General features: G+C 38.2%; 1 protein-coding gene and 1 pseudogene across 3 annotated transcripts in view; both read left to right on the forward strand.

Annotated features, from left to right (window-relative positions):
- Nucleotides 1-22,995, forward strand: part of CDKL5 (cyclin dependent kinase like 5) — a 215,800-nt gene that overhangs the window by 103,970 nt on the left and 88,835 nt on the right. The gene's annotated exons all lie outside the window — the stretch shown is intronic.
- LOC129518172 (gap junction alpha-1 protein-like) lies at nt 5,966-7,086 on the forward strand (annotated as a pseudogene).

Genomic DNA, 22,995 nt, shown 5'->3' on the forward strand with positions numbered 1-22,995 from the left:
CTTACTAGCCTGGTTTACTGCTAAAAAATTCTCTCACTTTTTATTTTTCTGAAAAAGTATCTCTCCTTCACTTTTGAAGGATAATTTCACAGAATACTTTGTAGGTTGGTGGATTTTTTCCCCCAACACTTTAAATATTTCACTTCATGGCTTCTGAAAAAAGTTGGATGTACTTCGTATCCTTGTTCTCTGTAGGTAAGATAGTTCTTCCCTCTGGATGATTTCATGATTTTCTCTTTATGTTTGGTTTTCTGTAGTTTGAATATGATATAGTTTAGGAGTAGTCTTTTTTTAATATATATATTTATCTTGCTTTGTCTGCTCTGAGCTCTTTTGATGTGTGGTTTGGTGCCATTAATTTTGGAAGATTTTGGAAGATTTTTGATCATTATTCCTTCAAATATTTCTTTTCCTTCATCTCATTCTTTTCCTTCTGGTAATCTGGTCATACCTTTTGTAATTGTTCTATAATTCTAGATACTCTGTTCTGCTTTTTAAAGTTTTTGTTTCTCTTTGCATTTAGATATTAGATATTTATTGAAATATCTTTAAATTCACTGATTCTTTCCTTGGCCATGTCCAATCTATTGATAAATCCATTAAAAGCATTATTCGTTTTGTTGTAGTGTTTTTTATTTGTAGTATTCTTAGAATTGTATATGCTTACATTACCCACCTGTACTTACATGTTGTCTACTTTTTCTATTAGAGCTCTTAACTTTAGTAATCATAGTTATTTTAAATTCCCTGTCTGAAATTATTCCTGATAATCCCCAAATCTGTGCCATATCTGAGTCTGGTTCTGATTTGCACTTTGTCTGCTCAGACTGCCTTTTGTCTTCTCTTTTAGCACACTTTTTAATGTTTTTTAAAAGCCAGATAGGATATATCAGGTAATAGGGAACTGAGGTAAATAGGCTGTTAATGTAATGTTTTAGGGTAATTTGGCTTGGGGCTGGGCTATTAAGTATTTGTTGTACTGTAGGTGCCAGAGGCTTCAGTTTCCTCTGGTGTCTGTCTGTTTGTTTGTTTGTTTGTTTTTCTCCCCCATGGTCTTAGTGCTTTCCTAAGAACTCCTTTTTAAATAGTCTGCTTCTTGCAACTCTTTCCGTTGAAATCCGCCATTACTGTACCAGAATCTGGGTGACTTGGTGGTAGAGTACTAGGTAAGAAGAAGTGTTCTATAATCGTAGGACTAAATCTTAAGTCTTTTTGTGGACCTGAGTCCTGGGCTGCAACCCTCAGAAGTATTTTTTAGCCTTTATCTGCCCTTCTTTTTAGGTGAAGCAAGAAGGCTAGAGGGGCTGTAGCTGGTTAATTTCCCCTTTCCTGGGACAACATGTCAGATTGCAGTAAATTTTCCCTTGGAGTTGTTGGCCTTTATTATGGAGAACATTCTAGGTTTATTTCAAAACAGCTGCTTTTTCCCTGGGTGTTTTCAGAATGGCTGTTTCCCTTCCCCTTCCTCAAAAGGGAGAAGATTTTTATTGGATCTTTACCCTGCGCAAATTTCAAAAGTGTTACTTTTTTCTTTGCCTTACCCAAAAGGGGAGGAGATCATTCTGGGATCTTCATGTTCAGAACCTGGTGAAGCCCTGGAGGTAAAGCCAGGAGCTTGTGGAGGACTCTCCTAAGACTGGCTTCCTAAGAGTTCTTACTTGCAAGCCTTTGTCAAAATTACCATTTATTTTCTTCCTAGTGTATTGCTCTAGTGCCTTCTGCTCCAGGTAAGCTGTTCTTGGGTGTGGTTCTCTGTATTTGCCTGTCTCTCCACATTTTAGGAGTTCAGTTTGCCTTATGTCTTTAATTCTCTGATAAGCCTAAGGAAAGTTGATTTTCAGTGTTTTTTTCCTCTTGCTGTAAGGACAAGAGTGACAATATGTAAGCACTTTATTTGTTGGGGCTGAAACCAGAAATTTTACGTTTACGTTTTAAAATTGGAAATACCTTGTCCAGGGATCCCTGGGTGGCGCAGCGGTTTGGCACCTGCGTTTGGCCCAGGACGCGATCCTGGAGACCCGGGATCGAATCCCACGTTGGGCTCCCAGGGCATGGAGCCTGCTTCTCCCTCTGCCTGTGTCTCTGCCTCTCTCTCTCTCTCTCTCTGACTATCATAAATAAATAAAAAAATTAAAAAAAAAAAAAAAGGAAATACCTTGTCCAGGGGCAGCCCGGGTGGCTCAGCGGTTTAGCGCCGCCTTCAGCCCAGGGCCTGATCCTGGAGACCTGGGATCGAGTCCCACATCAGGCTCCCTGCATGGAGCCTGCTTCTCCCTCTGCCTGTGTCTCTGCCTCTTTCTCTCTATCTCTGTGTGTCTCTCATGAATAAATAAATAAAAATCTTAAAAAAAAAAAGGAAATACCTTGTCCAGTTTAAAAATAATTGTTCAGCAAGAGACTTTTAACTTTTCTATGACCTGTTTCCTTAGCCAAGATGACTCATTCTTAGTTATTTTTCATCCCTTTGAATCTCTGATCTGTGTATTTTCAAAATGCTTATAGTGAGAACTTTATCAGAACAAAATATTTGAAAAACTTAAGAGCTTCTTATAGTTTTAGAAAATTGCTAATAACTTTACCCTAAATTAACTGGAATCATTGATTTTCTTTTCTCCCCCACAGCACTGTTTTATCAGATACCTTTTAGAATCCATGCTAAAGTAGTTTCGGGGATTATTGTCTTTAACCTTCACTCGTTATTACTTTACCCTACTTGTTTTTGAAAAGGTAACTCAATTTTCTGAGGCATTTTGAAATCTCTGGAGACTAAGCACTGTTTAAATTTGAAAAACTAATGAGAATAAATGTGTCTTATGCAGCCAGTGGTTTATTTTCAATCAACCTTGAAGAATGTATTAATTATAAACTGTAGATCTTGGTGACTTTAGCCTAATAGGATTATTTTCAGAATCTGCATGATGGAGGACATTTTGGCTAAAATGTGTTACTGAAGCAACTGAGAAAGTACAGTGTATACTTCAAAGCCTTGTGATTTGATTACTTGCTAAAAAATTGCATTTTGGGAGCCTTCAGTTCTTATCCTTAGATAACAGTTGTAACAAACCTTGGGCAATTGAGACATTGTAAATTGCATTAGCCTTGCCTTCTTTTTTTAGGTTTCATTTTAAGTTTTATTTTTTTTTCACTGAATCTATTGTGAGGAATAGCTGTTAAACCAAGAAACAAATTAGTTGAATGGTATTTAGGATTTATTATTGCTGGCAAACTCACATTTAAGAAATATTCTTCTCTTTTAAGTTTCTTAATTGTTTAAAATGAATATCTATCTTTGGGAATTAAAGTTTTTCAGGAGAGAGAATTAAAATATTAACTTATGGGTTTTATCCTAACATACTAAATACATTTTTTTTTTTAAGAAATGATGAGGTCCTGCTGTATTAGAAGGATTTGACTGAAAACAATTATTTTTTGCCATGTAATAATCAATTAGTTTTGGTTTGTTTTAAAGTAAGATCTCAGACACCTGGCTGGCTCAGTTATTGGAGCATGTGACTCTTGATCTCAGGATTGTGTGTTTAAGTGCCATGTTGGGTTAATGAGATTATTTAAAAATAAAATCTTCAAAAAATAAAGGAAGATCCATTTGTCTAGCATGATTTGAATTAGAAGCAGAAACCTTTATATAGACTTTTGTTTATAGACATTTCTTATAAAGATATAGGGCTGTCAGGAGGAAATGGAGAAAGAAGAGAAGGTCTTCAGTAGGGCCACAGTTAAAGGTTGTGCCCCATGCTGGCTCCCACCAACCCTGAACAGACTAGAGGTTGGTATCTGTGTTGCTCCTCCTGAAACTTTAAAAAAAAAACAAAAAACCTCCCACAAAACTGCAAAAAAACTGTTGATATAATAATCTCCTAGAAGAAGTCCACATGAATAAATGCAGTGTATCAATATTTTAGTTTTAACCAAAAAGTTTCCATGTGCTCACATTTCAACTGAGAGAGTGGTTCACATTCAGTAAATAAGTATTTAAGTTAAGGCCTCTGTTGGCTGGATCCTGACTTTGAATTTCTAGGTAAGGAGGGAGTAGTAGCTCCTCTTGTTTTGTTTTGTTTTGTTTTTGTCCTGATCTTGCTACTTTATGCCAACTGAGATGGCAGCTACCCTTGCAAATGTCCCTTCAGTCACCACAGCATTCAGGACCACAGTGCCAGAATTGATCATCTGTTCCTTTCTTTTTTTTTTTTTTTTTAATTTTTTTTAATTTTTTATTTATTTACGATAGTCACAGAGAGACAGAGAGAGAGGCAGAGACACAGGCAGATGGAGAAGCAGGCTCCATGCACCGGGAGCCCGACGTGGGATTCGATCCTGGGTCTCCAGGATCGCGCCCTGGGCCAAAGGCAGGCGCTAAACCGCTGCGCCACCCAGGGATCCCCATCTGTTCCTTTCTCTAGGGGAGAGACTCTCAGGATCACCCTCATGATTCTTGACATCCTCTTCTACTTTTTGTCATCACTAAAATTCACTGGCTGTTCATTTTAGCATAGAACCATCATCCCTGTACTGCTCTGTGCAGTCTTTAGTCATATCCTATCTCTTACCCCAACTTCCCAACTGACCCCTAGAGCTCCTGAACTGCCATTAGTAATTTCCAGCTTCAGTCTTGCCCCAGCACCACAGTATAATCATGCTTTCTGCTTTGGGGTTTCGCTGCTGCTGCCAAGCAGACCCCTGAGGTAGCCTCCTCCAGCACCAGTCTTGGGCTGTGCTATTTCTGCTTGATCCCTGATAACCAGTTTGCCTGCCTTTGAGCTCCCTGAGTACAGTGAGTTCTCTCACCCTCAAAGCTTTGCCCATGCTGGCTTTCATCACAGGTTAATAGTTTTCACACTCTTTGCCTGGCTGACTATACAGACTGATGTGGGTGTCCTTGAGTTAATTTCCGTCAGTACCAATTTTTTTTTAAATTTCTTAGCATTTATTTAAAACTGCAGTTTTCTGTTCACTTAGCCTTTTTCATTGATTCTAAGATGTACATTTCCCCTCACATTTCTGAAATTGAGGCACCTCTTAAAACTGGATGCTTTGATTGCTTTCTGAATGTAGGTAACATAATGGGTTATCTTATACTCAATTGTGTTTTAGATTTAATAAAATCCTGTACTTTTTTAAGTAGGCTCCATGAGAGGCTTAGAGCCCAATGGAGAGCTTAAATTCACAACCCTGAGATCAAGACATCAAGAATCAGACACTTAACGGACTGAGCCACCCAGGCACCCCTAAAATACTGTACTCTTAATGATCTGTTTTCTCTAGTTAATTGTGAGTTGCAAGTACAGGAATCCTGTTTTGCTCACCCATAGGGACCAGTGCCCAGTATAGTACCTGGTAACTAGTAAGCCCTGAATAAATAATGCTCAAATGAATATCATTATCTATTTGGTCTTCCACCCCTCTTTTTAAAGTGTCCACACCAACATGGGGTTCAAACTTACAACCCTGAGGTGAAAAGTCGCATGCCTGACTGAACCCGGCAGGCACCCCTATCATTACCTATTTGGGCAATGATGGCCCTTAATAATGTTTGAAGATGAATTGGTCACTATATGCATGTGAATCTTTAGTTCAGTTTTTGTGTTTCAGTCTTTATCTTTGGAGATTACTTTATTCTAGAATTGAAGGAAACCTTTAGGTGTGTTTATGTTGTTCCATTTATGTAACTTGACCCATTATTGATATATGTACATCCTTATTTAAGAGTATTGGCTCACTATATATGAAAATGAATCCACATAAAGCTTTGATTGGGTATCAGCAATTGTCTTTGATTAGGAGAAAGAATGAGGAAGGTACCAAACGGTGTAGCATAGCAGACTTTTAAACTTTAGAAAGTTTTGAGTGCTTGAACTTACTTTTTCATTTTACTTCATCTTCCAAGGAGTGCAATCACTTGGTGTGCCTTCTTCACTTCTTTTAAGCGAAAGAAGAGCGAACAGGCAACATGAGTGACTGGAGTGCCTTAGGCCAACTCCTTGACCAGGTTCAAGCTTACTCCACCACTGGAGGGAAGGTGTGGCTCTCAGTCCTTTTCATTTTCAGAATCCTGCTACTAGGGACAGCAGTTGAGTCAGCCTGGGATGATGAGCAGTTTGCCTTTCATTGTAATACTCGGCAGCCTGGTTGTGAAAATGTCTGCTATGATAAGTCCTTCCCAATCTCTCATGTGCACATCTGGGTCCTGCAGATCATATTTGTGTCCATCCCCTCACTCTTGTACCTAGTGCATATATTCTACATTATGCGCAAGGAAGAGAAGCTGAAACAGAAAGGGGAGGAACTCAGAGCTGCTCAAACCAGTGGTGTCAACATGGAGGTGGATTTGCAGGAGGAAATTGAAATCGAAATCAAGAACTCCAGGTTTGACATTGAAAAATACTGTAAGATGAAAATGAGAAGGGGCTTGCTACGAATCTATACCATCAGTGTCTTCTTCAAGGCCGTTTTTGAGGTGGCCTTCCTGCTGATCCAGTGGTACATCTATGGATTCAGCCTGAATGCGGTTTACAGTTGCAAGCGAGACCCCTGCCCACATCAGGTGGACTGCTTCCTCTCTCGCCCCACGGAGAAAAGCACCTTCATTCTCTTCATGCTGGTGGTGTCCTTGGTGTCTCTTGCTTTAAACATCATCGAGTTATTCTATATCTTCTTCAAGACCTTTAAAAAGCAATATGAAGCATCCAGAGAGTGAGACTTACCATGATACATCTGGTCTGCCAAGCCCCTTCAATGACTCTTTTTTAGTTCTTCCTTTCTTTGCCATGTCCTTTCACAAGGACAAGATGGTTCCTGGAAACCGAAATAGTTCTTCCTACCGTAGTTACAATAAACAAGGAAATGAGCAAAACTGTGCTAAACAGAGTGCATAGCAAGATCTAAGAGGGCAGGCAGGAAGCACCACCACTAACCTGCACACATAGCCTTTTGATTTCCCTGATAATAAGCAGAATTCTGGGGAAATAAAACAACAAAAGTAACTACTGGGCAGTAGTCATTGTAAACCAGCAGCCGTTCTGTAAAGCCAGCAGTTATGCCAGCAGCAGCCTTAATGACCTGGAGATTTAGATACACGCTTGAAAGCATTATGATTTTGCTCAATTGTTAAAGAGATGGAAGGTACATAAGGAGAGTATATTTTTGTCCCAGATGAGGTGGTACTTAACATCAGTTATGAAGCTTAACAGACCTAAAGGGTTCTTTTGGGGTGTCTGGGATAGTGGAGGAGAGAAGGGGATTAATGGAAGAACATAGTTGGCATTTAAAATGGTTGACTTGAATTTATATTCTAAATAAAAGTTGCTATTAGGTGGTACATTAGTAAGGACTTTTTCTCTTCCATATTTCCTGACAGTGGTTCAGTGTCTATGAAAGAGCAACAGATACTTGTCACATATTGGTACAAACAGATGCACAATCCATGAACGTGGAATTTAAAATAATGGAGGGTTCAAATTTGAGCCTTTCTCATGGATTTTGTGCTGTGGGCCATATGACGTTTACCTAATTCCTACTGTGAAAGTGAAATACTCTTCCCTCCTCCAAATGGCCCCCTTCACCCAGTTTAGCTTATTATGGATACTGGTTTTATTCATTATGGTTTTTTTCTTTTATAGAAAGATGTCAAGAATGATGTCCTTTTTCTGAAATGTAATCATTGATACTTGAATGATAGACTTTTAGTTCTATAAACAATACTCATTAATGTGAGAAATTTAAATGCTTAGAGCTGGACTATTAAATGTTCTTACACAAATTTTACAGTAACTGATAGTTCTTGGCTTTATTTTACTTAATAAGTCCTATGTAATAAGCATTATTTTAGAACTCATTCTGTTAAGAATTTGGCAGGCAGTCTTTTGGGGTGGCCAGTGTTTTTGATGCTTGTACTAAGATTTTATTTATGCAAGAAAGGTTGAAAAAGGTTTGAGTATTACCCATGTAACTAATGTGTTGGAAATATATACTGAAGAAATCTAACATTTTATTCAAGTGACTTTCTAAAACTCACAGATGGGTGAAAATGCTATAAGCCTCACACTTTGTTCTTGCATGACAGCTACGTAAACAGTTTTGTACACTAAATGGTTTAACATTTCACATTAGACTACTATCATGTTCAGTTTTATTAAATGCAAATGTAGACCAAGTTTATCGTATATTCTAGAGAATGTTCTTTATTTAATAAAGCTTTAAGAGAGTAACCTGCCTGTCTGCCTCCTCTGAGAGTTTCTGGCTGCATTCATCTTTCCCAGTCTTTTGAACTCTTTGTTGATACATCTTAGTCTAAGCAAAATCTACTACAGAGTTTTAGAAATGGATTTTCAGTGATTCCATTACAGAGGGTTTTAGTATTAGCATCTTTAATTATATGTAGCAGGGTCACAGATATACCCACTACTTAGATGTGCAAAAAATGTAGCTTCTTTTTTTCTTTTAACTGATCTACTCTTCATCAGAAGCTTCTTCCCACCCCACAGGGTGGAAGGAAGGAAAAGATGGGGACAACTGAAACGTTAAATCAGCCAATGAACAGCATCTTGCTCTGACAGCCGCATTTGTAAAACCCAGTCTGGTGGCTTATTAAAGAGTCTTTCAGATTTTCTTCTCACAAACTGTTTCATAAGGAATAAGTACAGTTATTTACTAACGAGATGTGTGTTTCTATAGGGCACTGCAAAACCTCTGAAACCTTGGATTGGACACTGCTGTGCTCACTTCCTGTTTCACATTGGTTTTTACATATTGCTTTCTTGCTTGATTTTTTTTTTTAAGATTCTGTTTATTCATCAGAGACACACAGAGAGAGGCAGAGACATAGGCAGAGGGAGAAGCAGGCTCCCCGCAGGGATCCCAATGTGGGACTCCATCCCGGGAACTCAGGATCACGCCCTGAGCCAAAAGCAGACACTCAACTGCTGAGCCGCCTGGCGTCTCTGTTTGCTTGATTTTGTTAAAGTTTTATCTTGAGATAATTAGAGATTCACATGCAATGGTAAAAAATAATAGATTCCATATATCCTTCCACTAATTGCTTCCAATAGTAACATCTTGCATAACTATAGTAGAATATCATAACCAGAAAACTGCCATTGCTATAATTCATTGACCTTATTCATATTTCACCAGTTTTACATGCCCTCATATGTGTGTGAATGCATGCACACGTGAAGTTTCTATCACTTGTGTAGATCCGTGTGACCACCACAGTCAAGATACAGAACAGTTTTATGGCAAGGATCTCTTGTGCTGTTGATAGCTACAGTTGCGCCCCTCCATTCCCCTCTCCCTAACTCCTTGCAAGCACTAATCTGTTCATCTCTATGATTTTGTCATTTTGAGAATACTATTTAAATGGAATGATACAGTATATAACCTTTTGAGATTGGCTTTTTCCCTCAGCATAACTCCCTTGAGGACCCATCCAAGTTTTTGTATGAACCAACAGTTTCACTTTTTGTTTTTTTTAAATTGCTGAGTAGTTGTCCATAATATGGAGACACCACTAGTTATTCACCTCTTGAAGGATCTTTAGGTTGTTTCCAGGTTTTAACTATTACAAATAAAACTGTATGAACAGTTGTGTACAAGGTTGTTGTTGTTGTTGTTTTAAATGAACAGCAGTTTTTATTTCCCTGGGATAAATGCCCAGGAGTGTAACTGCTGAGTTATAAGTGAATATACAGTTTGTTAAGAATCTGGGATGCTGTTTTTCAAGAGTGGTTTATATTCCCGTCAACAATGTATGAGTGATCTCGTTTATCACTGTTTTCAATTTTAGCCATTCTGATAGGTATGTAGGTGATCTCATTATAGTTTCAATTTGCTTTTCTCTAATGGCTAATAGTGTGCTTTTCACATGCTTAATTGGGATCTGTATATCCTCTTCAGTGAGATAGCTGTGTCTTCTGTCCATTTTCTAATTGTATTCTTTGTTTTATTACTATTGAGTTTAAGGAATTAAAAATATATATGTATATTCTGGATTAAAATCCTTTGTTGGATATGCTTGAAAACATTTTCTTCCTGCTTGTAGCTTGTCTTCCCATCACTTAAGGTCTTCCACAGAGCAAATAATTTTAATTTTGATAAGATCATTTATCATTTTTTCCTTTTATCAATTGTGTTTTTGGTGCTAAGTCTAACTTTTTGTCTAGTTCTATATCCTAAAGTTTTTCTTCTTTGTTTTCTAAACGTTTTATAGATTTACATTTAAGTAAATGCAAGTCCATGATCTTGTATTTAATTCCATGATCCATTTTGAGTGAATTGTTGTGTAAGTTGTGAAATTTTAGGTTGAGGCATTTCTCTTCTCTTCTCTTCTCTTCTCTTCTCTTTCTTGGCTAAGGATTCCAATTGCTGTAGCATCACCATTTGTGGAAAAGTCTTTCCTTCCTCCATTGAATTGCTTTGGCAGACAAAAATCAGTTAGGTGTATTTGTGTGGCCCTATTGATCTGTGTGTTTATCCCTCTGCCAGTATCACACTGTTTTGATTACTTTTCTGTAGCTCTGTAGTAAGCCTTAACATCAGGTATAGTGATTCCTCTCATTTTATTCTGCTTCTTCAAAATTTCTTTAGCGATTCCAGGTCATATGCCTTTCCATTTTCATTTTAGAATAAATTTGCCTATATCTACAAAACACTTGCTGAGATTTTTTATAGGAATTGCATTAAAGCTATATATCAATTTGGGGAAAATTGGCATCTCGTTGAGTTTTCTAATACATGAGTACGGTTTGTTTCTCAATATCCTTAGAGTTTCTTCAGTTTTTTTTCATCAACATTTTATAATTTTTTTAGATTTTATTTGTGTATTCTCATGAATAAATAAATAAATAGAGAGGAGAGAGAGAAGCAGAGACACAGGCAGAGGGAGAAGCAGGCTCCATGCAGGGAGCCTGATGTGGGACTCGATCCCGGGTCTCCAGGATCATACCCTGGGCTGCAGGCAGCACTAAACCACTGAGCCACTGGGGCTGCCCAACATTTTATAATTGGCAGGGTATAGATCCTGTACATACTTCATTTCCTTGGAGTAACTTTTTTTTTAAGATTTTTGTTTGTTTGTTAGAGCACACATGTATGCAAATGGGGGTAGGAGCAGAGGGAAAGGGACAAGCAGACTCTGTGATGAGTACAGAGCCCCATATGGGTTGATTCCACAACCCAGAGATCATCTCCTGAGCCAAAATCAAGAGTCCGACACTTAACTGGGCCACTCAGGCATCCCTTTCCTTGGAGTAATTGTAAATGATACTTTGCTTTTAAACTTCTGTCTCCCATTTTTGTTGTTTGCATATAGAAATGTGATTGATTGGGATTCCTGGGTGGCACAGTCCATTAAGTGACTCACTCTTGGTTTTGGCTCAGGTAATGATCTTGCCGTCCTGGGATCCAGCCCCGTGTTGGGCTCTTTGCTCAGTGCAGAGTCTGCTTGAGGTTCTGTCTCTTCCTCTTCCTCTGCCCCTCTTGCTCCTGCTGTCTCTCTCTAAAATAAATATTAAAAAAAAAGAAATATGATTAATTTTTTGTGTTGAACTTGTATTTTACAATCCTGCTAAACTTAGTAGTTCTAGGAAGTTTTGGTGGATTCTTGGGATTTTTTTGTTTAAATGATCATGTCATCTGCAAATAGGGTCACTGTTACTGCAATACAGTGTTCAGTAATAGTGATAAGAGCAGACATTCTTTTCATGTTCCTGATCTTAGGGAAAAAGCGTTCAGTCTTTCACCATTAAATGTGATGTTAGCTATAGGGTTTTGCAGATGATATTTATAAAGCTGAGAAACTTACTTCTTATTTCTAATTTGCCAGAGGCTTTTTTTTTAATAATCATAAATTGGTATTTGATTTTGTCAGATTGTTTTATTGTATCAGTTGATATGATCATATGATTTTTCTTTTTTACCCTGTTGACATGATTTTCAAATGTTGAATCAGCATTGCATATCTAGAATAAATCCAACGGGTTATGATGCACAGTTTTGTTTTTTAAGATTTTATATATTTATTTTGAGAGAGAACACGAGCCAAGGGGGAGGGGCAGAGGGAGAGAGAGAAGCAGACTCCCTGCCAAGCAGGGAGCCCAATGCAGGGCTCCATCCCAAGACCCTGATCCCAGGACCCCAGAATCATGACCTGAGCTGAAGACAGACATTAAACTGACTGAGCCCCCCAGGTGCCCCTGTGCAGTTCTTTCTATACATCACTGGATTTTATATGCTCATATTTTGTTGAGGATTTTTGTGCATGAGTTCATAAGAGATTTTGATCTATAGTTTCTGGGGTTTTTTGTGTCTTTGTCAAAACCTGTCTCTGTCAGATTTTGATATCATTATATTAGTAGCCTCTTAAATGAGTTGGGAAGTGTTTCCTCCCCTTCTAATTTCTGGAAGAGATTGTGTAAAATTGGTGTTAATTCTTTAAATGTTTGGTAGACTTCTTTAGTGAACCCATCTAAGCCTGAAGATTTCTTTTATTGGGAACTTTAAAATTGCAAATTCAATCATTTACTAATTATACAACTATTTAAATTGTTTATTTCATCTATGGTTATGTTTAGTAGTTTGTGGTTTTCCAGGAATTCACCCATTCCTTCTAAATTGTCAAATTTGGGAGTGTGAAGTTCATGGTAATGGCCATGGGATTCTAGGGATCTCTCCCATGTTTTCTTCCTGATATTGATGATTTTTTATTATCTCTCTTTTTATTTTTTATTGGTCTTTTTAGAAGTTCATCAATTTTATTAATCTTTTAGCAGGACCAGTTTTAGCTTAATAGATTTCTTTATTTTTTAAAAAAATTAATTATTATTTTCCTGTTTGATATTTCACTGATTTCTGCTTTTATCTTAAATGTTTCCTTCTTGTTTGAGGCCTATTTCTTTTTCTGGTATTGAGGTAAGAATTTATTATCGGTTTGAGGCCTTTCCTCTTTTCTAATGTGTGCATTTTGTGCTATAAATTTTTCTGTTTGTACTGCTTTAGCTGCATCACACATATTTCAATGTAATGTATTTTCTTTCATTAAGTTCTGTGAAATTAAAATTCCCTTTGAGACTTTCTCTTTGTATGATGGCTACTTTGAAATTCTTGCCAAATAATTCTGACATCTCTGTGTTAGCATCTCTTGATAGACTTTTTTCACTCATGTCAAGGTTTTCCTAGTTCTTAGAATGATGACTGATTTTCTATAGAAGCCTGGATATTTTGGATATTATGCCATTAGACTGTCTTATTTAATCTTCTGTTTTATCTGGTCTTTTATGACAATGCTCTGCAAGGCAGAGGGCACAGATGGGGATGGTAGTTCAGTTTCCTCATTCTGCTTCCATTGATACCTACTGGGGAGAGGTTCCTTGTCAATGATTTAGGGGAGTTAGGCTTCTTATGTGGCCTTCACTGGCACTACTCTGGCAAGGGGCTGGACATGCTCCCCATTTTGCCCTTACTGATGTGAATGGAGCCATTGTTTCATTTGGCTGGACCAGAGTAATTGGTTATTGTCTAAATGTTTTCTGTCATGCTAGGCTGCTCCTTGCTTGGTCTTTAGCTTGAGAGAGCAGGCTTTTGTTGGGGCTGTTTTTAATCTCTGCCCATGGGTGTTTCTGGGTTGCTTGTTGAAGTAGTTTTATTAAGGTTGCTTTAAAATCCTTGTCGCAACAGTGTATGTTCTCATTCATTTGGGGAATATGAATAATAGTGAAAGGGAATATAAGGGAAGGGAGAAGAAATGTGTGGGAAATATCAGAAAGGGAGACAGAACATAAAGACTTCTAACTCTGGGAAATGAACTAGGGGTGGTGGAAGGGGAGGAGGGCGGGGGTGGGGGTGAGTGGGTGACGGGCACTAAGGGGGACACTTGACGGAATGAGCACTGGGTGTTATTCTGTATGTTGGTAAATTGAACACCAATAAAAATTAATTTATAAAAAAAATAAAAAATAAAATAAAATCCTTGTCGCATAATTCCAACATCTGATTCATCTCTGTGGTGATGTCTCTTGTCTATTCTCATTCAAGTTGTGACTTTCATGGTCCTTGGTATGACAAGTGAGATATATATAGCTATATAGACACACACACATATATATATGCATATATACGTATATATGCACACATACCTACATATGCATATATCTATATATATCTATATGTCTATATGAACGTATTTTAATTTTGTCATGAGACTCTGGACTTACTTTATTTTATTCAGGAAGCAGCCTCCCTCTTGAGTGGTAGCCTCATGGCTGGCTAGGTGTGTTTGTTCAGCTTCCTGCTTGGGCGGCATCTCCCCGCTCCCCCCCCCCCCCCCCCCGCTCTTACTCCCACTGCCTTCTTGCAGAAAGGTGAGATGGACATTTTCCTCCTCACTTGAACCTGCTAATAGCTTTCCAGAAAAAAGTGGACCAATGATTCACACTGCCTTATTGCATCTGCTTCATCCTGCAGACACCACTGTGGCAGAGGGGCCAGAGTACTGTGGCTTGCTTCTGCCTGGAGTGAGATGGAAGATCAGCTCTTGACTGGACTTGCCAATACAACAAGGCAAGGAATGGGGAGCTGTGCCTGCTTGTATGAGGCAGGGGATGGAAGATTAACTTCCTGCCCAGGCTTACCAAGAGAGGCAGCACCAGGTTGGGAGTTAGACAGTTGGAACCCTGCTTCCTGCTTCCTCAGGGTGTGCGTGTGTGTTTGTGCACGCATGCATGTGTGCAGAAGTAAAGACTGTCTACCTGCTCAGCCCTACTGAAACCTCAGTGGGTGGTAGTGCAGCTATTCCATTGATGTTTGCCTGGAGTAGGGTGAGTATTGCCCAAAAGATTTTCTCTTGTTAGCTTATCCTTTTTCTGCTCTTTTGGCTGTGAGAACAGACTTTTCTTGGCACTTCATTATATTTACCTCGTGTTGGTTCTAGGTTGGAGGTTTCTACAGCACTCTTTTGGGGATTCACAGGAGACAGTGGGGAGACCCAGGGAACTCACTGCTGCGGTGTTCCTCAAGTCCTGAAGTCCCGAGGCACTCGGCCTCTTTCCCATCTTGTCTTCCTATGCTTGGCTGTATGTAATATATAGGGATTTTTAGTTTCAGAGGAAGGCTCTGGGAGAAGTGGGGCTATTCCATCTTAACAAAAACTGGAAGTCTCTGTGTGTGAAAAGTCTGTAAATACTGGTTTATATGACAACATCAGTTTGTTCTTGAAATAAACCATGTATCAGGTACTGTGATTGGCCCTGGGGACTATAGATGGTACTGAGAGGTTGTCCTTAACTTCAGAGACCTCATCATTTTGTAGAGTTCAAAAGCCTGTGAAATAGATTTGCCTCATGACACTCAGGTCGAAAACACAATTCTTTATTTTACAAATGAAACTAAATCTAGCTCTGTACCATGTGGCTTGTGGTATTGGAGCTCCTTGCTTCCCAGTGACTGATACAAGCCTTCTTTGGTTCATGAAGTACCAGGCAAATGGGGGAGGGGCCTAATCCTTAAGTGCCTTGTTCTCATGGTTACCATTGCTTGTTACTCTGGTTAGCATTAAATCTTTTGCCAGGCACTACCCTCCAGTGGGCATTGTTTCCCTGGCCCCAGCTCTCCAGGCCATGGTGCTTAGTGATCAGACTGGAGGAATCTAGCCAAGTAATACCACCGTCCAAAGTCCTGGACACCCCTCTGCCTCATGCAGAAGTCCCAGCCCTGTGATCCTTCCAGGCCTGGAGGAACATCAGCTCTCTTTGACATTAGCCTATTGGATGGGAAATTCGGCTCCACTGCCTTTGTGAGTGGGCTTTATAATAATAAAGACTGTTAGTTGTCCCTAAGGACAGGAAAAGGCACCCCCCCTCACCCCTAGGGACAAACCCCATGTTCTCAGAGTTCCTCTTGAAACATGTTTGGATGATTTGGGAATGCCTAAAGTAGAGCATTTTGAACTTTCTTCCTGATGATAGTGATGATGATAACATTTAGTTCATGTGCTGTTCTGAACACTTTACTTGTATCCTCTTATTCAATCCTAATAGCAGCCTCAGGAATAACTGACATGAGACCCAGTTTTCAGAAAAGGAAATTGAGGCACCTGAGAAGTTCAGTAACTTGCCAAAGGTCACTTACCTAGTAGGTGGTAGAGCCATGATTTAAATTCAGGGAGTTTGGCTCTAGATCTGAGGTTCTTACCCTTCTTCTGGATGTGTGACAACCTTTGAGTTTCACTTTGCTTTATTATTATTTGTTTGAAATCAAGATTGTGTCTGAAAGAAGTGTTTCTGGGTTTCTTTTCTTTTCTTTTCTTTTCTTTTCTTTTCTTTTCTTTCTTTCTTTCTTTTTTTTTCTTTTCTTTCTTTTCTTTTCTTTTCTTTTCTTTTCTTTTCTTTCTTTTCTTTTCTTTTCTTTTCTTTTCTTTTCTTTTCTTTTCTTTCAAGATTATTTATTCACAACAGACACACAGAGAGAGGCAGAGAGACAGGCAGAGGGAGATGCAGGCTCCATGCAGGGAGCCCGACATGGGACTCGATCCTGGGACTCCGGGATCACTCCCCAAGCCAAAGGTAGATGCTCAACCGCTGAGCCACCCAGGCGTCCCCATATCTTATATTTTAAATTGTTTGGAATATAGCCTTCTAATAATCAGATTTTTAAATTTGTTTCAGAAAGTAAGAAATTATGATTTTGTTAGAAAATTCTCTATTTCCTTTGGCAGTTTAGTGTTCAAGAGAAAAATTAGCCAGGTTATATTTTATTATATATGTCTATTATTTGTCACATTTATTTATACATTTATGATATTTTCTATTGCTTTAGGTGCCTTTTTGTTCAAATACTGCTAGTAGAATAACTAGAAGGATGTGATTCACAAGTCATTATGGTAATGATTTCCATGCCATTAGATTTAAATTCTACTTTAGGGGCTATGGTAAGGTACTTATAATGTAATCAAGTTCTGTTCAGAAGAGATTCATGCTGCCCTTTACCTTCTTTTTAAGTGAAAATTTAAATTTCCTCATTTATTTAAAATGAGGAATCAAGTTTTGCTTATATATTCTGTGTACTAGGTAGTATAATTTTGTTCTATTCCTTATAAACATAGTGTTGAATATAAAATTTCTGTCATGTTGTGTTAGAGAATAATGTATAATTTCTCTTAAAATAATTCATTAGTTTGCATTTTCATGTCATTGGTGGTTAAATTTCCATAGGCACTTAACCAGTATGTGATTTATCTGAAGCAGATCTTTCAAATTCATATTGATTTATTATCATTAAATACATTCTTTATTGATGTATAAAGGAATGTTTGTTAGTTCTAGCTCAAGAGAAACCACAGGAGTGAGGTTTTTGTTTTTGTTTTTTTTTTTAGAAGTGAGTTTTAAAACTTCAAGTTAATTCATTAAGCAGACATTTGTTAAAGCACTTGCTGTAGTGAGTTCTGCTGGATGTTTGGGATAAAGAACAAAAAAGGGCATGGTTCATGATTGTGGAGAGCCCATATTCTAGAAGAGAAAGTCTCATGACAACATAGTGATTGGGATGTGGTCTCTGCCCTTGAGGAGTTCATAGGCTTTCAGAGCATGAAAATGTCAAATAAATTGCTCATGTCAGAACTCAGGTGGTTTGTCTTTTTAACAAGATACTGTTTTAGTCTTTATTTTCTGTGATGTTTTTAGTTAAAATCTACATACATAATCTCTATTCTCTCTGTGTCCATTGCCTCATTTCTTCTTGGTCCCTGTAAGATTGTTAAGAGGGTCTTAGAGCAGCTAAAATACGTAACTCATTTAGCCTACTCTTTTGGAGTGTCTTTCTGCTAGGTCTTTGGGGCATAGAGTTATGGAAACATCTAGGCTTATGGATCTTACAGTCTGAGATAGGAAGTGAGGCTGAATGGCAAATCCCAGATTCTAGTACAAGTATGGTAAGTGCTTAGTTGGAGGTATGGATAGGATGCTAGGGACCACAAAAAAGGAACATACAAAATAAGCTGGGGGGATCTTGGAGTGCTTCCCAGAGGAAGGTTTTTTTTTTTTTAATTTTAAAAGATTTTATTTATTTATTTAACACACAGAGAGAGGCAGAGTGAGTGAGAGAGAGTACACACAGTCAGGGGGAGCTGCAGAGGGACAGGGAGAAGCAGGCTCCTCACCAAGCAGGGAGGCCCGGTGATGGGGTTCCATCCTAGGACCCTGGGATCATGACCTGAGTTGAAGGCAGACACTTATCCAACTGAGCCACCCAGGTGCTCCTCAAGGGAGAGTGTTAATAAGGAAAAAAAAATTAATTAGAAGAAGTAGCAGGGTTGGCTTCTTGTGATTTAAGAAGCAGCTTAAAAAAAGTCACCTCTATGGGTAGTCTCTCACTCAAATAAATATTCTATTACCTTGCTTTGCTTAGCACAGTACCTGTCACCTGATAGGAGCTTGGAAAATGTTTGTTGATTGAATAAATGAATGAATGAAGAAAGGATGAATGCTGGCAGTAGAGTGTAAGCAAGTATGTGTGAAAGTTCACTTGAGAAACCACAAATAATTAGGTGTGACAGGAGCAGGGGTTGTTGTTGTTATTTGGGGGTTTTTCTGTTTCTCTTTTTTTAAGTTAGGAGATGAAGCATAGAATTTAAACCCTATACTGCAAGCCTTGAAAAGTTGCAAGGCTGCATGGTATGTAATACATCTTTCTTTTCCCAGGTGATTGGCAGCAGAGTATGTTTGAAATATCTCTTGTGTGCAAACTGATGACCTCTCAGAGGCCTTTGGAGAATATTACTAGAAGCAGGTTTCAACTAGAATGCTTCAGTGATACTCTCGACATCAAATAACCAACCACACAAGAATTTTCTTCAGGTTATATAGTGTTTTTTGGCTAATTCTCTCAAAACAGTGAACTGCTTGAGACTTCTATCGCACAGTTGTTTCAAAGGCATGGCCACTTTTGGGATTTTTGTCCTCTCCTCTTTTGCTTTTTCACTTAAGGTGGCATTTTTTTAGGTCATTCAGCTTCCTTATGTGATGCTGATAAACAGTTCCATGCCTGTACAACAAGATGGTACAATTCAATTTTGCAGACATTTTTGTTATGTAGCTATTATATGTAAGATAAAGTGCTGGGTACTTGGATTGAAAGGCAAACCAGACTTGCTCTTTCAAAAATATTTAGGCTGTTTTATGTTTGATAACTCCTTTCTTTCTATGGTAAGAGAAAGTGAATCTGGCGTTCTCTAGTCTTCACAATGCATAAAAGAGAAAATAAGTTGTAATTAACATTAAAAAAAAAGATTTTATTTATTCATAAGAGACACACACACACAGAGAGAGGCAGAGGCATAGGCATAGGCAGAGAAAGAAGCAGGCTCCATGCAGGGAGCCTGACGTGGGGCTTGATACCGGGACTCCAGGATCCTGCCCTGAGCTGAAGGCAGGTGCTCAACTGCTGAGCCACCCAGGCATCCTAAGTTGTAATTAACTAGATACTTTGAAAATAAGTTTTTAAGAAAACAAAAACTGTTGCTACCTATGTTGAATATAATTTTCAGTTTTCTACTGGACATGGTTACAGCAAAATGGTGACTCGGAATTTGTTTCAGATTTTAGTTGTACCATTTTTGTGTGCATGTGTGTGAGCGTATCTTATCAGAATGCATGATCATGAGGTCCCTAGAGGTAATCCAGTTCAGTTGTTTGAACAGAGAGCTTCTGAGTTTCTCTCACTCTCAGTCTTTTACATTTTGGCAAAGTAAGCTGGAGGATCTTATGCCTTAGTAGCTTTAAGATGCTATATAGAACATAATTTCTGTTGCTTTTGAACTTCAGAGTTCCCTTAAGCATGTTTCTGTCCTGAAACCCAGGCATATTTCTCATGAATTAGAAGAAAACATGGTGTTTTGGCTTTCTTTACCGGTTTTCAGTACTCTCATTTTTCTTCTTTTATAGGAAAATGCAAAAGTAGGACCCAAAATGAAGATTTATAGATTTTAGATTTTTTTATATGCATGTACAATTTATCAGCTTATTGATGAATAAAAGCAAAATAGAATCAAATTCTTTTTTTTTTTTGGTAGAATCAGAAATTCTTAAGCGGTGGTTTTATAATCATTTGAGCAGTAATGTTTCTAACTTGAACAGAAGTTGTGAGTATATACTCATGGGTCTGGTGTTTTGTTTTGTTTTGTTTTGTTTTTTAATGGGTCTGGTTTTTGTTAATGCTCCCAGGAAGCAGTGAGCAACTTGCCTCTATCATAGGTAACTCTACTATTGTTAGCATTCCATACATTGTTTACCCACCAATGTCTGCAAAACTTAAGTATGCTGACTTCATTAGTATCTACACAATTCCCTGGAAAAAATTGGCCCTGAGAAAGCTAGGCACAGTCATTCCTTCCATCAATAAAGGGATCTGTAGCAACCGATCTATCATTACTAAAGCAGGACAGTAGATTTTTGTCTTCATTTGGACCATGTTTTTTTATGTAGTTCATCAGTCAATTATAGTTAAAAACTTCTTTTTTCCTGTCATTGTAACTGAATCTTTATATATTTAACAGAGGTAATATTTATGGAATATCTGGTGATGTATCTTGGATCAATAAATTGGATTTTTTTTTTCTCCTTTTTCTCCTATCATGGTTTCAGGTAAGAGAGTAGAGTGAATGCCTCTTTGTAGGGGAAATTACTAAGACTTAAAAGAGAGATGAAAGGCAGCCATTCTGGGTGCCAAAGGGATGTGAGCCAAACAGGCAGAGTTAGGGCAGGCAAGTCTTGACATTCTCTCTTCCCCTGTCCCCCATTACCTCAGGGAACTGAAATTCTCTATTTAGAGAGGGTAAAGCCAAAAGTGAAGGAAGCTTATGCCCTCTTCCCCTCTTTGAACTGAAGGAACTGCCTGGCAAAGTTGCCTCATCATAGTGGAAGCAGCAACAGCAGAGTAAAATGTGGCATGCTGTGGTTAGGTGGAGGGAGAGAGGATTCTTGGGTCCCCTTCATCTTGTGATTGGCTTCTAAGGAATCTCAAAGTTACTGCATACTCCAAGTGGCTGGGTTGAGAGCCAGTGAACCTGTCAGTAGGAATGCTATGTTGAGGGGCAAGCCAATAACACTGTAGTTGATTGTTAGGTCATGGGTATAAATGAGATTGAGAAGTCTGGATATCTTCACCAATTACAGCTGAGGAGGAGCCAGGCCTGGGCTATAAGATAAGCCAAGAGCACATACCTGAGTCCACAGTCCCTGTGGGGTCCAACAGCAGCATCAGGCCAGTGTCTGGGGTCCAGGCCTATAAGGAATCTTGTCTTTTGGAGACCAGAGTCCCAGGGGACAGCAAAAGAGCCTATGTATATTTATCTGAGAGCCCTTCCCTTACCACAATGAAGTTCTGTAACCCCAATCCACACCCATTCATCCATCTTCCATCTTGGTAGAAACAGAAAATCTGAGGGGGAAACTGAGCATGTACATGAAAGAGACCATAGGGGATCCCTAGATGGCTCAGTGGTTAAGCATCTGCCTTTGGCCCAGGGTGTAGTCCTGGAGTCCCAGGATTGAGTCTCACATCAGGCTCCCTGCATGGAGCTTGCTTCTCTCTTTGCCTATGTCTCTGCCTCTCTCTCTGTGTCTCTCATGAATAAATAAATAAAAACTGAAAGAAAGAAAGAAAGAAAGAAAGAAAGAAAGAAAGAAAGAAAGAAAGAAAGAAAGAAAGGAAGGAAGAAAGGAAGGAAAGAAAGAAGAAAGAAAGAAAAGAAAGGAAAGAAAGAAAGAAAGAGACCATAAACTAAAAAAGACTGAGCTACCGTGGAATGCAAATTAAATCAAGTTCAGAGCTTGGGAAGAAAGGTTAAAAGTTACAGAAAACTAAAAGGCTACATTTTCTTGGCACATCTTAGTTTTAGTCTTTGAGGATGTATTTCCAGCGTTAAATTTAAATTTTGTACTCTTTGTTCACTATGGAACACAGCTTAAAGTCAATGATTGTCTGATTGAGGATGTAGATTGCTTGCATTTGGCATGCCTAATTAATACTATCTTCTCAATTGATCACTAGAGGTGAAGTTTTCATTTTCTCATCTGCTTATTGTTGTAAAATAAGGGCAAAATGAAATAAAATTTGAACACAATTGCACAGTAACTATAGTACAAACATGATGGTTAACATTACTAAACTAAAATGCCCTCTGACAGGCATCCTTGCCATGTACTCTTTGAGATTTCCTTTCACTTGCGGATATAACCACAGTCTGAGTGTGGTATAGACAAAATGATTTGAGAGCATCTGTATATGATGTCTGAAAGAGTTCTATGAAAATCAGGTATCTCGAATTTTGTATGATTTATAAATACGGAGCTAAATTGTTTTGAAAGTCTCTTTCTATTGAAAAGAATTGTTATTTTCTCTGCAATAGGGGTTAGTGAAATTTGTTCTTTGGATACCTGATTTTTCATCATAATAACTGCATTTTATTTTTTGAACTTTTTAGTAATTATAATATTAAAATAGGGTAGCAAATTTATATTGATCTATGAGATAAATTATTTTTAAATAATTCATTTTAAATCTTTTGAGATATAATTTACATATAAGCATATACCTTCTTATATACAATAAGATGTACCCATTTTAAGTGTACAGCTCTATATGAACTAATTTCCTTAATCATGGTTACATCTTTTGATAGTATCAGCCACTGCCCAGGTTGATATTGATTCACTAACAGGCATTCTGGGCCTATTAGAAGTACTTACAGGGGCTTTCCGGGTATGTTGGCTTGTTTGTACTTATCAACTAAATGTTCCTAGACTTTTATGGTTTTTATTCTTATATTTGTGGCCCCAAGTCTCACACTATTACTGGATATATTCATTTTAATGTTCAAATAAAAAATAGTGGAAGACTTTAGTGTAGGAATTCCAGTGGCCTCCTTAAGAATGTGGCTTACATTTACAAGAGAGCCTCTCCTTTTGGTTTTTTCTTCCCACAAAACTGATGGTC

The sequence above is a fragment of the Nyctereutes procyonoides genome, unplaced genomic scaffold, assembly GCF_905146905.1.
Source record: "Nyctereutes procyonoides isolate TBG_1078 unplaced genomic scaffold, NYPRO_anot_genome, whole genome shotgun sequence".
In the NCBI taxonomy this organism is placed as follows: Eukaryota; Metazoa; Chordata; class Mammalia; order Carnivora; family Canidae; genus Nyctereutes; species Nyctereutes procyonoides.